Raw genomic sequence first — 15,495 nt, 5'->3', positions numbered from 1 at the left:
GAAATGAGCTCAGTGGACATCCCCATTGCAAAACCATGTGCACTAATATGGACTTGGCCCCCCTTTGCTGCTGTAACAGTCTGAACTCTTCTGCAAAGGCTTTCCACAAGATTTTTAAGTGTGAAAATTTTTTGAAATTTTGTGCCCATTCAATCAAAGGAGCATTTGTGAGGTCAGGCACTGATGTTGGATGAGGGCCTGACTCACAATCCACATTCTAATTCATCCCAAAGGTGTTCAGTGGGGTTAAGGTCAGGGCTCTGTGTTGGCTACTGGAGTTCCTCCACACCAAACTCATCAAACTTTGTCTTTATGGACCTTGCTTTGTGCACAGAGGCACAGTCACACTGGAACAGGAAAGGGTCTTCCCCAAACTGTTACCACAAATTTGAAAGCATATAATTATGTAAAATGTATTTGTATGCTGTAGCATTAAAACTACCCTTCACTGGAACTAACGGGCTCAAACCCTGAAAAACAGGCCCAGATCATTATCCCTCCTCCACCAAACCTTACTGTTGGCACTGTGCATTCCAGTAGGTAGTGTTCTCCTGGCATCCGCCAAACTCATTTTGATTCATCAGTCCTAAGAACACATTTCCATTGCTCCAGAGTGCAGTGGTGGTGTGCTTTACACCACTCTAGCCAACGCTTGGCACTGTGCATAGTGATTTTAGGTTTGTGTGCAGCAGCTTGGCCATGGAAGCCCATTTCTTGAAGTTCCTGATGCACAGTTCTTGTGTTGATGTTGATTCCAGAAGCAGTCTGGAGCGGGTTTTTACTTCAGTATTCGACAGTCCTGGTCTATGAGTTTGTGTTTTCTACTGCTTTGTGGCAGAGCTGTTGTTACTCCTAGACTCTTCCATTTTACAATAATAGCACTTACAGGTGACTGGGGCAGATCTAGCGGGGCAGAAATTTCACAGACTGACTTGTAGCAAAGGTGGCATTCTATGACAGTGCCATGTTTAAAGTCTTCGTCTTTGTTTATGGAGATTGCATGGCTGTGTGCTTGAGTTTATACCTCTGTTAGCAATGCATGTGGCTGAAACACCTGACCTCAATATTTAGGAGGGGTGTCCACATACTTCTGCCTATATAGTGTATTTCTTATATGTATGGTGTTCTTAATCAGGCATATGCCTTATTATAGCATTACTTGAGTATGATGCTTCATAACAGTGTTACAAATTGAATAAATGTCAGTCATTTATGGGGCCCTTATGTACATGTTATTCACATTATAAAACATCTTATGTCATCTTGTGAATACTGGCAAAATTTGTTAATAAATACTTAAGTATGGCTTCATGGATGCATTATTCAAATCAATTTTGAAAGCTGTAGGAAGTTCCTATGAAGGTAGCCTTCAAATAAAATGTAATCCAAAGTTTTTAAACCTCTGCTGTGTGCATACATCAACGAATCCAAGACAAATCTACAACCTTTTCACTCCACAGCATGGACAAAATTGCACTGCTGGCACAACTGATAATGTCAGTAATTGAATAATCACCAATTATTTTGAAGACTGATTACTCAGTCTTTTTAATAAAGGCCAAACAATAAAAATGTATTTAACTGAACAACAGCAAACCATGCATATTATCCAAAACACTTCATGGAACTATATTATAATTAAGATTTGCCTTGCAGTATTGCAATATTAAATACATATTGGCAAATCCTTTATGAGAGATGATTAAAGATTGGCCTGGAGAGAATCCTTTCATGTTGACCAAGATGATTTACATTCATTGGATCACTTGTTGTAAACACCGTAATTCACCTAAACACTAAACATTTGAGATTGGTCATGATGCTAGCAGCAAAAATACAAAACTTTATGATTATGCAGGCAGCTCATTTGCATATTGCAGCTTTCTACTATATCAGTACTGCAAAAGCTGATAAGTGCAATATGAATGAGCAAACAATACACAGTGCAGTTCTACTGGCTAGCACCAGTTCATCCTCATCCCTGTCACTACGACAACGCCCACCGCCGTCTCCCAGTGGAGCAGTGGGGAGCCTTGTCTCGCTGGTGGAGTGATGTCATGGTAACCGCGCTGCTAATGGTTGCCACAGTTTCGCACTGACTGCTCCTGTGACACTCTCACAGTGACCAGCGCTCTGCCTCAAGCACTCTGCCCTGCAAAATAGCCCCAGGGTGAAAATCTCTGACCTCACCACAATTCGGTGTGATTCTGATTCTTTAGGAAATGATTAAATGCAGCATGAAATCTTAAATCGGCCTAAAATCATAAACACGACCCAACAAAACACCAGTTACAAAATGGATACTTCCGGTTCTGAAATCTGATTGGCTGACCCTCCTACAAAGCCATTCTAAAATACTTTGTATACGCACACTTATGAGTGCACACATCAGCTGAACTCTGTATTAATGCACTGAGATGATGAGAAGTATTCTATCTAGCACTGATAGGTGGGGCCAGGCATAATCATATCCTATATAAGAACCTGGCTTTGTTTAAACTGAGGAGCTGACAGCTATAATATATACAGTCTCAGAAATAAAGGTACTAAACTGTCACTGGGGCTGTACCCCTCTTGTCACTGGGCTGGGTTCAAGGGTTCATCTCAGTACCTTTAGTCAGGGAACATAACTGTACCATAATCCACTGAAATTATATTTTCTAAGTTGTACTGACTCCACACACCCCGTCTCGTCTCCAGGCTTTTTATTTTATTGTTCTGTTTTAAAATGTTAGGTTACGAAAAGGTACTAATATGTACTTTTCCACTAGGAAAAAACTTGTTTAAGGTACAAAATTGGACCTTAAAACCACTGTTGTACCTTTGAGGGTACATTAACGTTGCTTGTACCTTTTGATGAACAAAAAAGGTACCTGCACAGAACCTTTATTTCTGACAGTGTACATGATTATTTGACCAACAAATAAATGAAATACACTACAGCTACAGCTGGGCTACTGAAACATAAAACTAGCTCAAGTCTCTCAGAGAACAGGGACGAATTCTGTCTTGTTGCCTTTGATATGGTACGTTATTGTAGTTGTTCTACTGTCCTCTCGAAAAGTGGTCCTGAACACCACTATTTTTAGCTGTGCGCTTCTTTTTTCAGCAGGCCTATCCAGCAGAACCAACTGCCTGTTGCGCTGCTATGTGTTCAAGTCAAGAACATTCCTCAGCTCGATAAAACCACCTATTCACATAGAGGCTGTTGTTCAAAGCCACTGTTGTTTCTATGTGAATGTACATCATTAAACTAAAGACAGTATAGGTCAAACAATTGTTTTTGTCACTTACTGGTTAATGGGTTGGCCATTTACATCCCTAATTTTTTAGTTTGAAAATAGCCCTGAGAATTTTATTTAGGCCAAATACTGAGCAGTTTTATCGAATATTATTATAATAGATTATATATATCAACTCAAAAACGAGGCATTTGAGTCACCACCAATTAAGGCTGAATGAATTAGGAAAAATAACTAACTGTGTTTTTTCTGACCAACATTCTGACTACAATTATTTTCTAGAAATTAAGGTCCAGCCCTGTTTTCTGGACACGATGACCAACATATCCACTTCTTCTGGCTCGAAGCTTGAATAGTGAACATGGTGATCCAAATCGCCACTTAGTTGTGGTTGTGTTGTCATGAAAATTAAAAACTCTGCTTTTTCAAATTGTGATTTCGATGCAAGAACAATTAATCTAAGGCCGACCACCAACCTTGTGTAACTGTAATTAGGAAACTGGCCTTTGCAAGTCGTGATGCAGAAGGGGGAAATATGCATTGCTTCAATATGCAATATCCTGACCAATCACAGCTTCAGATCATTGTGTGTTTTATTATAATCTCATGATTGAAAGTATTCATTTAAACTATATTAACCATGTCATATTATTAATTCACAATGACGTTTTAATATACTGCCATGCATATTACAATTGCAATACAAAGCAATATAATCGCAGTACTAGAGTTCTGTATATCCCTAGTGCATATCTGTCAACCCAAGCCTTTCCTCTATTGTTTCCATTCATCGCTGCTCAGAACACTTAGTGGCTTTGGGGTCAGAATGTCCCGCCTGGAGAGAGCGCCTGCACTTCTCTCTCTGCTGTGATGGGAGAGCACACAGGGATAGAAAAGGGTGTGGTGAAGGCAAATGGTTGGAAAATGGCTCCATCTATGATAATTACAGGCGCTGAAGTGTGGCTGTGCAGGTTGCCCCCTTGAGAAAGAGGGGGTAATCAGTCAGCCGGAGGGGCACAGAGTGCCCCCTGCTGGCCACTGTAGGAGACCATAGGGTAGGATGAGAGAGATCTGCTGCTTCTTCTTCTATTTCGGGCCTCCTGCCACGAAGTGTTGACTCAACTGATTGTCATTACTTAGGGTGTTATGATACACACATTAATATTAATTTTTTTTGACAGGGGGTTGCAAGACAATGCTCACAATCAAACATGGTTGGATTTTGTGCTCTAAAAAAACTCTGCTTGCACTGCACCCGAAACCATTTACACTTTGTGTGATCTCTGCAGTTAAAGGGCCCATATCTTGAAAATGTTAAAATATTTTGAAATACATGAATGTAGTAGGTAAACATTTTAAAACTCTCAAAACAGACCATACATGGAAACTGAGTGGCAAAAATGGTTTTGAATTCACTGTTTTTGTGATGTCACAAAAACCAACACATTTACATATATACACCAATTCAGCTTACAGCAGTTTAGCTCCACCTATTCACATCTAAGTAAAACTGATTCAGCTTGGAGTGCTTTTTGAATGAGCCAATCAGAGCAGAGGTAATTCACAATTATCAGCCTCTGAAGCACGGTAACAAAAATAAAGATAAAGAAAGGTTAAAAAAATGGTCATTTAAAATGAATTATGATTATTCTTGATGCATAATCCCACAGAAATGCTGTAAGGGGACCCTAGTAAAATAGACATGGTCAACAAAAATGTAGAATATGGGCTCTTTAATCATGCCTCCACCTGCAGTCTTGTTCTGGCAATTAACCTTTGACCAAAAACTCCAGCCAAATAAATGATGGCTTCTCTTTTGACTTCTGTATAGGAGCCCAGCAAATCATAACTGCAGCCACACTAACCAGAGCTCTCACAGGCAGCATGCAAATGCTAATTAATAATGTTATTCAGGGCCCATATTGATGCCTCACTATCACCCACATAACAACAAGGTTGCCAGTGTAATTCTTGCATCATCAAGATCAAAGAAGCTAATGAAGTCGATGGTACTCCATTTATAGCCTAACCTATAAACCGTCAACTTAGCTTGCATCTTGCTGTTTAAATAGCCGTAAACAAAGGCGCTCTGTTCCTCATCTCTCCCCCACAGAGCAGAACTCAACTGCCAATCAGTGACCTCACGGGGAGGCGTCTCCTGAGGCATCAAATTTTCTGTGTAGCTTAAAATAAGAGCCTAAAAATAGAAGGCTTGATAAACACTTTCCAGTGTGGGTGTGAGAAGAATTGCTATATTATGTACCAGGACTTTCTTATTCAGACAAAAGGCCAAAGGTTCACTTATGTTATTTAATACTTGGTGGCAATAAACCTTTTGTGTGTGAGGAGATTTGAAATGACCAAGTTCACCTAACTGTGTACCAGTATATAGGAGTGGATAGCATTTAAAGTGGATTTCCACAGACTTTTTTATTTCTGCATAATTCAGGCACTGAGATGTAAACAAAGTGATTCAGAGTGGTTAGATGTGAAATGGTGCATCATAGAGAAAATTACAGATTTCTTTACAGTGGTGCTGATAGGAACCAGGGGTTGCAGTGTCTACAATGCAAATATAGACGTTTTCTTTCTATCCAGAATGACTAGTGAACCTACACAGGTCTTCTGAGTTTTTATTTGTAATGTTGAGGATGGTAAAATAGTAAATCTTTAAAAAATAAGTTTTAGGGTACTAGTTTGCCTTACATTGCCCTGCATGTACCCCTCTGCCATTAATGTATGTTTAAGGCCAAAATCTTCTCTCAAATATGTAGTAAAACGTCTTTAAGGCATTAGTATGCACATTCTTAACCATTTGGTATAAAACTGTGTGATGTTGCTTAGAGGCATTAAACTCTTCAGACATCCGGTTCCTGTCACCACCATTTTCTTTAAAATGGTGCATTTCATGTCAAACCACTCTGAATGATTTTGTTTGCATCTTTATGATTGAATTATGTACATTTTTTGCAAAAAGAAAATGGTGGAATTCCTCTTTGACAGCCAAAATAACAAAAAGCCATGCTAACAATATACAGGGTGATTCAAAAAGATTAATCTGATTTCAAAGCACTATATTTTAGGAACCAATCACATACCAATTGAAAGAGGGGGTCATAGAGTTTCTGACTGTCAGTGGAAGATAGCTCCCTTCAGTCTGCGAGGAGATGGGACCCCTGAGCAGAAAGTGTTTTATGTACTCCACTTCAATAAGAGTGAATCCGTCATAACTATACAACATGATTTTGAGTGCAGTGACACTGACATGCTCAATCGAGTATGGGATGAATTTGACTATGGCGTTGATGTCTGTACAGCTGGAGGAGGTTCATATTGAGCACTTGTAAAATTACATAATAAACTTTATGTTCACTTAAACCATTTACAGTTTACTGCATTGTTCTGTAATGATTTACAAGTGAAATAAATCATTTTGAAATCGGATGAATCTTTTTGAATCCTGTGTTGCTCTGGCCAAAGTCTATGGCCATAAACTAGTCTCGATTTTAACACAGGACAGATTTATTAGGACTCGACCACTATCATGAAATCAGTACTTGTAAGTAGCTTGTTTTACACTGTAATTAATAGACATTTAGCCATATATGTTTTGCTTGTTTTACAACAATTAGACTGACTTTAAAGCAAGGAGAATCACTCATTTATGAAGATTATATTGGTTTGATGCTCAGACAGCAACACAGGCTAATCTGGTAAACCTGAACACAATATTAAGTGTACAAAAGCAAAAAAATGTACAAAAAAAATTTGTGTGAAGAAAACTGATGAAATTATTCAAGACTGATTAACAGAAACCAACAAAAACATTAAGAATGCTATGAAGCCTGATCTCTGAGAGCTGACAATCATAACTGACAACTGACCATCATATCAGCCAGTAAAACACTGTTTAACTAAAACGACTGGAGTATGTTTAGGTTTTGACCACATTTAAGTAAACTGCCCGAGAGGCCCAGCGTTCATTTCATCAGATTTCTTAAATGGGCAGGTCTTCGATGATTTGCTAAAGGTTGCTCTCCTGCTGATTCTCTCCTGAATGTGCGGCTACAGTAGATTTCCTGTAATTTTCGTAGCTGTTTGTTTATTTATGCTTCATAAATGTGTTGCACTCCCCCAAAATGCCTCTCATGATTTCATTCTGGTGCTGAGATTACTGCCTGATATTATTGTTTTCTGGAATTTCTTGCTCCTTAACATCATAATGTTAACATCTTTACCATTAATATCAGTGACATTCATATTAGTCAGGCCCTTGTATATTTCTATGAGATATTTGACAGTTTACCTATATAACAGTATTAAGGTAAGAGAGTAGTGATGCTAAGAGAAAAGACAGAAGATAGTTTTCACAATTTACAATATGTATAATGACATTACGTTTTTGTTGAAATTCTTGAAAGTTGAAATGAACAAAATGCTCCAGCTAAACAGTTAAAAAAGTAATGAAAAACTATAAATGTATAAAAAACAAAAAAAATAAGAAGGCACAGGAGGAAAAACCAAACAACACTGCAAAAATTAGATAAGGCTTCCAATCAGATACTTGTTACTATGCAGGTATCTAACAAAGGTTGTTTCTGTTTACAGGCTTTCTATAATTGGTATAACCATTTACTTCACAAAAGCATACAGTGAAGTAATTTGATAGCAATGATAAGAACAATAAGAAGCTCCGCCCTCAGAACTGACCATCATATCGAAAAATTCACAGCTGAAAACTGACCATCATATCAGTCAATAAAGCACTGTTTAACTAAATCTATTACAGTCTGTTTAATTTTTGACCACATTAAATTACACTGCCCAGCAGTCCTGGCGCTAGCCGTTCATTTAGTGGAGTAAGGCCAAACCAACAAATCATCATGCCCCACTAACCCCACTATTTTGTATTCAGTCAGCTACTCAATATGCAGTTTATGCAGTTACTATTCACTTGGTGATGTTATTGTTTACAGGCTCTCTATCTTTCCTCTGAAGACGCAGTTGTTCAGCATTCTAGAAGTACTGGCCATACTAACCATACACTCAGTGATGTAACAGTAATGTTAACGTATTGTCGAATTGCCCACCCGTACTGAGGGGTTTGTTCACTGATGAAAACCACTTGAAGCGTATGAAGCACGTCCAATGTGAAGAGTTCACCTATAATCAGTCTCCGAACTGCATCACTGCTGGCACAGCGCACAGCGCACTGTTTGTTCTTTAATTCTTACATCCTCTCATCCTCCTATCTAAAAGTCAATACACACACACACACACACACACACACACACACACACACACACACACACATAGCCAAAAGTGACTCAGCAAAAGAGGATTAGTTGGTCAGTGTGTCTTCCATCTCGCTCCACTGTGTGAAAATGAGACTGAAAGAGAAGCAGTGCATCAGAAAAGCATTTGATCACCCTTACAAAACTTCAGCTGCACGTCTCTATGGGCCAGTATGACAGCATTTGTCCCAATTAAAACGCAAAGCACGTCCAATCTTTTACAGAACAAACATAAACAATATGCAAATGCACTGCCATAATACATAAGGACACATAAACAGCACATGGCACCTCTCTGAAGTCATGCAAATGCTTCCATAAACGGTTCCATAAACAAAGGAGTAGAGCAACACAGTGTAAGGTTCCTTAAAGAGCCCATATCATGGAAAAATGAACATTCCTTATGTTTTTGAAATAAAAGACTTTTAAGCTCTATATAAACGTGGAAGTTTGAAGACAAAAACTATGGTTTGTTTTGAATTCATTTTTCTGACACAAAAAACAACTCATTTACATATATCCACCAGGTTAGCCCCGCCCATTCACACTGAACTTATTAGGGGTTTTTCAGCCAGGACTGCTTTCTGAATGAGGGCAGCCAATCAGAACAGAGCTCAATTACATATATCAGTCTTAAAGGCACAGTAACAAAAATAGGAGAGGTTGGAAAATGGTCATGTAAAAACTGAATCATTTTTGGTCGATGAAACCAAACAATTTAATAACACTTGCAGAAAAAAGTACAAGAAATATGTAAAAGTATATGGGCTCCTGAATATGTATTACATCAACAACATGTTTAAAAGGTAAATTATGTTTATATATGGGAATACTTGAGCCTTCTATGGTTTGCATGAAATAAAAAATGAACAGCGGTGAATGAATTTTTAACGTGACTGAGGGATGTTACCACGGCAACCTGGTTGGTTAACCATCACCAGGTGCATGTCTACACAAATGTGGGTGAAAACGTAAAATACTAGAAAACTATACGATGGGTCCTTTAGTTGTTATCATGACATTGAATTTTGCAATACTGATATCGCAAACGTGTGCAATATGCAAATAAAGCATTTCCCAATATTGTTTATTCCTAGACCTCAGATATGAGCCCATCTCGCAGTGAGCTGAGGCACAGACTCCATCCTTTCACTTCTCTCAGATACTTAATTTCACACACAGGTGGCATCCACACTTTATGAAACAATGCTGAGAAATGGCCCCTAAAATGTGAGGGAATCCAGCGTTTGAAGTAGATTTTGTGATTGAAAACCAAAGGTAAAGTTTGATTACTGTGCTGTTCACTGAATCGTATGGAAGCCGTATCTCACAGTAAAGTTAATTCTACACTGAACACTTTCTGTCAAACTTCAGAGACGTATGTATCAGTATGGAGGTCCTTCCGTCCATCTCTGCTGGGCTCTGAAAGCAAAACATCATGCAGTGGTCATAGCATGACAATGGCTGTGAGAGACGAAAGCAGACCCAGATGCCTACACAGTGGTCTGCTCTCTCCATCCTGGAAAAGCAACATGAAGATACTGGGTTAAAACCTGAGATAACAGAAAAATTGAACATTTTCAAAGCCATGTGCTACCCATATTATTTCCATATCAAAGGCCCCTTTACGCTAATATCACAATGCTATCTCCGGTAAACACTGCCTCTCTTCTCAGAGCATATAAGTTATAATTACGTTCTTCAGTGAGACAATTTTCTTCAAAAGAGCTTTCCTCCCTGTTAAAGAATGTGGGGAAACTCATGCATATTACACATCTGATTAGGCTACTGGAGTACATTATATAGTCTGCACTCTCCATACAGCCTGTAAGTCAGTTATTGCTGGTAATTTAATGGCCCATCCATGAGAAAATCAAGGTCTTCATCTCGTTAACTCTTTGGCTACCTAAGTAACTGTGCATTAGATTAGACTCGTCTCTCATGGTCGCAATGATCTTCCTTCAGACTTAATGAGATAGCAAAAGAAGACACTCTCGTTAAGCTCGTCAGTGGATGAAGCCTGTTAACAAGATATACGGAGCTTGACCTGGCCATAATGCCATTTATAACCTCTACCTGTCATATATCATCTCTGTACAAATTTCGAGACATAATATATATGCAGCTGGTCTCAAATTAAAATCAAACTGTCACTGCAGAATAGAAACCAGGACTGGAGATATGTCCGGTGGTTAAAAACATCACTCAGCGCCTGGGGCTGGAGGAAATGAATAAGAGGTTTAACTATATAAAGGTGAATGTGAGTATAACATTACAGGTACATGATACAGATTTCCCTGTTATTGTAATAGGGCCCATCTGAACATCTAAATTGAACAGTCCATGACAGATTGATAGGATGGTCAGTTGTTTAAGTGTGAATTGTCAAGTATGATTGACATGCAACTTCAAATAAGCAGCAGAAATGATATAATAGGTCTTTAATCATATGAATATTCAAGTGTGGCAACTCACCAAATATAGGCCTTTTATTAGACCTTTTCACCTAACCATAAATCCACATAACCTCAATATATAATATAGCTGGTTGTTATCAGCCAAACAGCCAAGCTCTAATCACTAAAGCTGTCACCAACAGCCTTTTTACCACCTCACAACGACAAAATCTTGAACACACATTCCAAGTAATCCCAAAAACATTCAATGATGTTGTGGTCTGGACCCTGGGATGGTCAGTTCATTGATCTGAGAACACCAGCAGCTCCTTTGTTTGACTTGCCAGTGTTTTTTGGCTTTACCTTTTCTCAGTGAGGCTTCTTAACAGCTGCACGTCCTTTTAGACTCATAGCGCTGAGTTGTCTTCTCACAGTGGAAGGATGGACAGAAACACCCACGAATGTTTTCAGATCTGAAGCAGCTTGACTTTCTCCTCTCGCTCAAAGATGAAAGTTTTAAGTGCTGTTCATCTGATGGGGACGGTATTGGTGGCCTAACACATTTTGCATGGTTATTAGGAGTCACATTTTTCTAAATCATTTAATAATTTTTTGCACTTTGGAAACTCTTATTTTACTCATTTTCTGTTGATTTCTGTATGCAAGTACATCATCTTATATCTAATCCCCTCAGACATAATGCCTGAAAAATGAATAACCTGATCTTATTGACTGGGTTGACTGATAATATAATGTAGTTATGTTATAACTGAAGTTTGGGGGCAGGAACATGCCTGAAACCCCTCCTTCTTCCAATCTAACACCCTATAAATTCACATCTGCGCTTATGTTACCATGACAAAGTGATTGCAATCCCTGTTGCCACCCCATCTCCTCCCTGTTCCTCAGTCTGCATCAGTCCTGCTACAGCTATGAGGGGGGTCTGGCCTTCTAGCCACAGGCAGAAGCTGCCCAGAACTCCAGCACAAGTTCTCAGAGTTCTCCCCCTCCCTCTATCAGTCTTCTCTCATGCTACCATCATGATAAAGGCTACATCTATATGTGTATACACACACACACATATATATATATATATATATATATATATATATATATATATATATATATATATATATATATACACATACATGGAGTCTTTCCGTTCACATCGCCCACCTCAGATACCACCTCATGCCATGGGGAAAATATGATGACAGGCTGTTAAGCAGCAGGTCTCCCTCTTGGATGCACAACTAGCTTTTAGAATTTGATAACTAAACTTAACTAAACTATCATTTAGTACATCGATAAGCAACTGGAATACTATTTCATCATCAGGCAGGGATGCAAACTGCTGGATAAAAATAATTTTATTAATTATAAAAATTCTATATTAATTATCATAAGAAACTCAGATGGTTCAATCAACAACTCAGTTGGTTGTAATGTAACCAGTGATGTACATCAGTAATAAACATGTCTACTCACCTCCTACAGTGATGCCACAATAGCCCTGAGAGTAAACTTCCTTCCTATTTAAATTTTGGGAAAATTTTGGAATTTTTTTTCAGTTTAAAGACTGGGAAAATCTCCTTCTGATGACATATCTTGTAAGTGGGAGGAACCTTTGAAAAACTAAGAGCAGATACATGAAGATTGTTGAAATGTTTTGGCTTTTCCTTCCTACCAGCTAGGTATTGCAGAACGAAGCCAGACAGCTAGGAAGCTCAATATCACATCTGAATATGTCAGCCTCTACATCGGTGCATTTCTATAATGGGTGTGGGGGTGGGGGGAGTGGGGGGTCGAATAAACCATCTGAGTTACTGATGATAATTACATCACAGCACAACATGTTGTGAATTTGTCATTTTTATCCAGCAGCTTGCATCCCTGCCTGATGACCTGGCCACAAGTTGATTATTCCCCATCAACCGGGGCCTGAGGGACGAGCACGAAATCCATCTGTTAATCTAGCGCTGCACCGCAGAAAAAAAGCAGCCTCTCTGATATTCGTCTTCGAACACATGGTGATTTTCTAGCATGCTGCCTCGTCGTGAAAACCTTGGAGTGAAGGCGAATCCGATGGTGTGGAAGACAATCAAGAGAAATGCCTTTTGGCAGCTTGCTCCCTATACCAGAAGCTACAATGACAATTACCCAAAACACAATATGACCAAGTCATCTGGCAGAGTGGATGACGAAGGAGAAAGAGAACAGCAAGACATTCTAGGGCCAGACCGATTAATCAGTTGACCGCTAATATCGGCCTACGCTGAGGTTGTGTGGATTTGTTAGTACTGAAAAAATATCAGGCTGATGAAGGACTGATATTTGTTGGACTGCTGCGCTAGAACTTTTATATTATTTAAGATTTTGTGTGTTGATGCTGTTTATTTGAAAGAGAAATTTGACAACCGAGAGCTGACAATCAAATCTGACAATTCCCACCTAACAACTGATCATCATATCAGAACCGAATTCTGTTGAAATGGATACTCTGGCCAAAAAGAAAAATTAACCGTTGTTACATCTGCTATAAACATGCCGCAGTAAGTGGTTTGAGGTATTTGTGTAATGCATGCTGGGAATTGTAGTGAGGATATAAAATTGTGAATCCTATCAAAACGACAAGGCTGAACGATGCAATGCTACAGAATACTAGCATATTGGAGTTTTAATTTTGGACCATGATATGTTAAATTGACCAATGTTATCAGTTATCGAAATTTTTAGCTCCTTAAAACTGGTCACAAAACTTTCCTATCAGTTGGACCCTATTAAGCTCATATGCTCACTAACCTTTGCAATACTTTCACTGCCTTTGAATTAGGGGCTGAAAAAGCAGGGCCGATTTTACGGCCAGCCTCACTGAGCTAGTACTTGTAGTTGTCCATCAAACTGGCATGCACTGCACGTTTCATTCGAATACAGAAATCATGCATGTCGTGTTGTTCCATGCCCTTTGACCGGCTCCATCATCCTTCATGCACACATAATCACATAGTTGAACTCCCTCAGACGTGACTCAGTAAATGGACTCAACCAGCCAACCTCCTCACCATATCAATAGCGGTATCAGCTATCACTAACACCACCTCTGCTCACTACCACTACCAATTAGGGTCTTTTCCGACATAGAGCTGCTGGGCAAATATCACCCGTTCAGTGCATAACCCGCATAAGTAAAGGGCAACCCTTCTGAATATTAATGCACCAGCATAAAGGGCTTTTGACTTAATGGAGATGTGAGTGAGCCACTGCTCCAAATCACCAGCATGCACAGATATCATTAAACTGGAGCAAACAGCCTATGGGCATGATGTGACATGGTGTTAAGGGAGCACCGAAATGGGGCAACCTGCCTGGCTGACAGTTCAAACCTGCTGTCCACAGTGATTTTTCCATTCTTTACCTGGCACGAACATCTGGAGCATCTGGATTAGCGTGCACTATGCAATGCACAGTGAAATTAAGTAGGTAGACTAAGTAGGCAGATCTCTAATACATTATATTGTTTCTTATTTCTTAAGCTGAACAATACTTTTTGCGTATTGAGCCATGATTGACCTGTACCATGACCACAATGCAACTTTAATGGTCTCTTGGGACAATAAAAGCCCTCTGCAGCCATGGGTGCCACATCATGTGCAGATCATTTTGGCAAAAAGTCCCAAAGAGCTGTTTGTGCTGTCTGATGTACAATACATTCACATTCATCTTAGCTTCACAGCTTTGTGTCCATATTTGTCTCAGATATGTTGTACTTGTAAGGCAAAGCTACGTCTGCATGTTCACACCTGAACCCACGCATTCAGATTTGACCAGATAGACAGAAAATTGGCCAAAATGCTTTGAAGTGCGCCGTTTAGTTGGAGCCTCCACGTCTATGAGGCTCCTCGGCACCAACGCCTGCTTCATGTGCACAATGCCGACCCCAAAACGCGCGAGACTTTCTCCCATCCCAACAAGGCGAAAGGGAATCCGCTGTCCAGTACTGGGGCTTTACCCCTGGTACGCACGTTAGCCAAGAAGAGCACGAGCTGGGAAACAAACGGCATCACATACTCACCAAACGAGGTCCAGAGGAATGGCGCGGTCTTTCTCTTCTCTCCTTTTCTCCCTCTCTCTCTTCTTTTTCACCTCCGCCTTCAGTCCGTGATGGAGCTCCGGAGGCTCCGTGCTTTCATGCCCTGCCGGGTGCAGGGACGGGAACGCGCGCGGTAACGGAGGAACAGCGGCGGAGCTCAGGCTGCATTGCCCAGCCAGGCTCTGTCATCCACAGGCGCGCGCGCACACACAGACATGCGCACGTCAAACAGCGGCGCTAAACAGCGACATCTGCTGGAGGCTTTGGGTATGTATCTATGTATCTATGTATCTATGTATCTATCTATCTATCTATCTATCTATCTATCTATCTGTCTGTCTGTCTGTCTGTCTATCTATCTATTTATTTATCTGTCAGTCTGACTATCTATCCATCGATCTATCTATCTATCTATCTATCTATCTATCTAGTCTATCTATTTATTTATCTGTCAGTCTATCTATCTATCTATC

General features: G+C 39.7%; 1 protein-coding gene across 1 annotated transcript in view; it reads right to left on the bottom strand.

Annotated features, from left to right (window-relative positions):
* The window catches only part of ctnnd2a (catenin (cadherin-associated protein), delta 2a), a 547,011-nt gene extending 531,846 nt beyond the window's left edge, over positions 1-15,165 (bottom strand). The window contains exon 1 of the mRNA XM_036558377.1: positions 15,005-15,165. The gene's annotated coding sequence lies outside the window, so the exon portion shown is untranslated. The remainder of the gene's footprint in view (positions 1-15,004) is intronic.
* Positions 15,166-15,495: the final 330 nt, after the last annotated feature.

Source organism: Colossoma macropomum, unplaced genomic scaffold (genome assembly GCF_904425465.1).
Source record: "Colossoma macropomum unplaced genomic scaffold, Colossoma_macropomum, whole genome shotgun sequence".
Lineage (NCBI taxonomy): Eukaryota > Metazoa > Chordata > Actinopteri > Characiformes > Serrasalmidae > Colossoma > Colossoma macropomum.
This window is presented reverse-complemented; position numbering and strand designations above follow the sequence as displayed.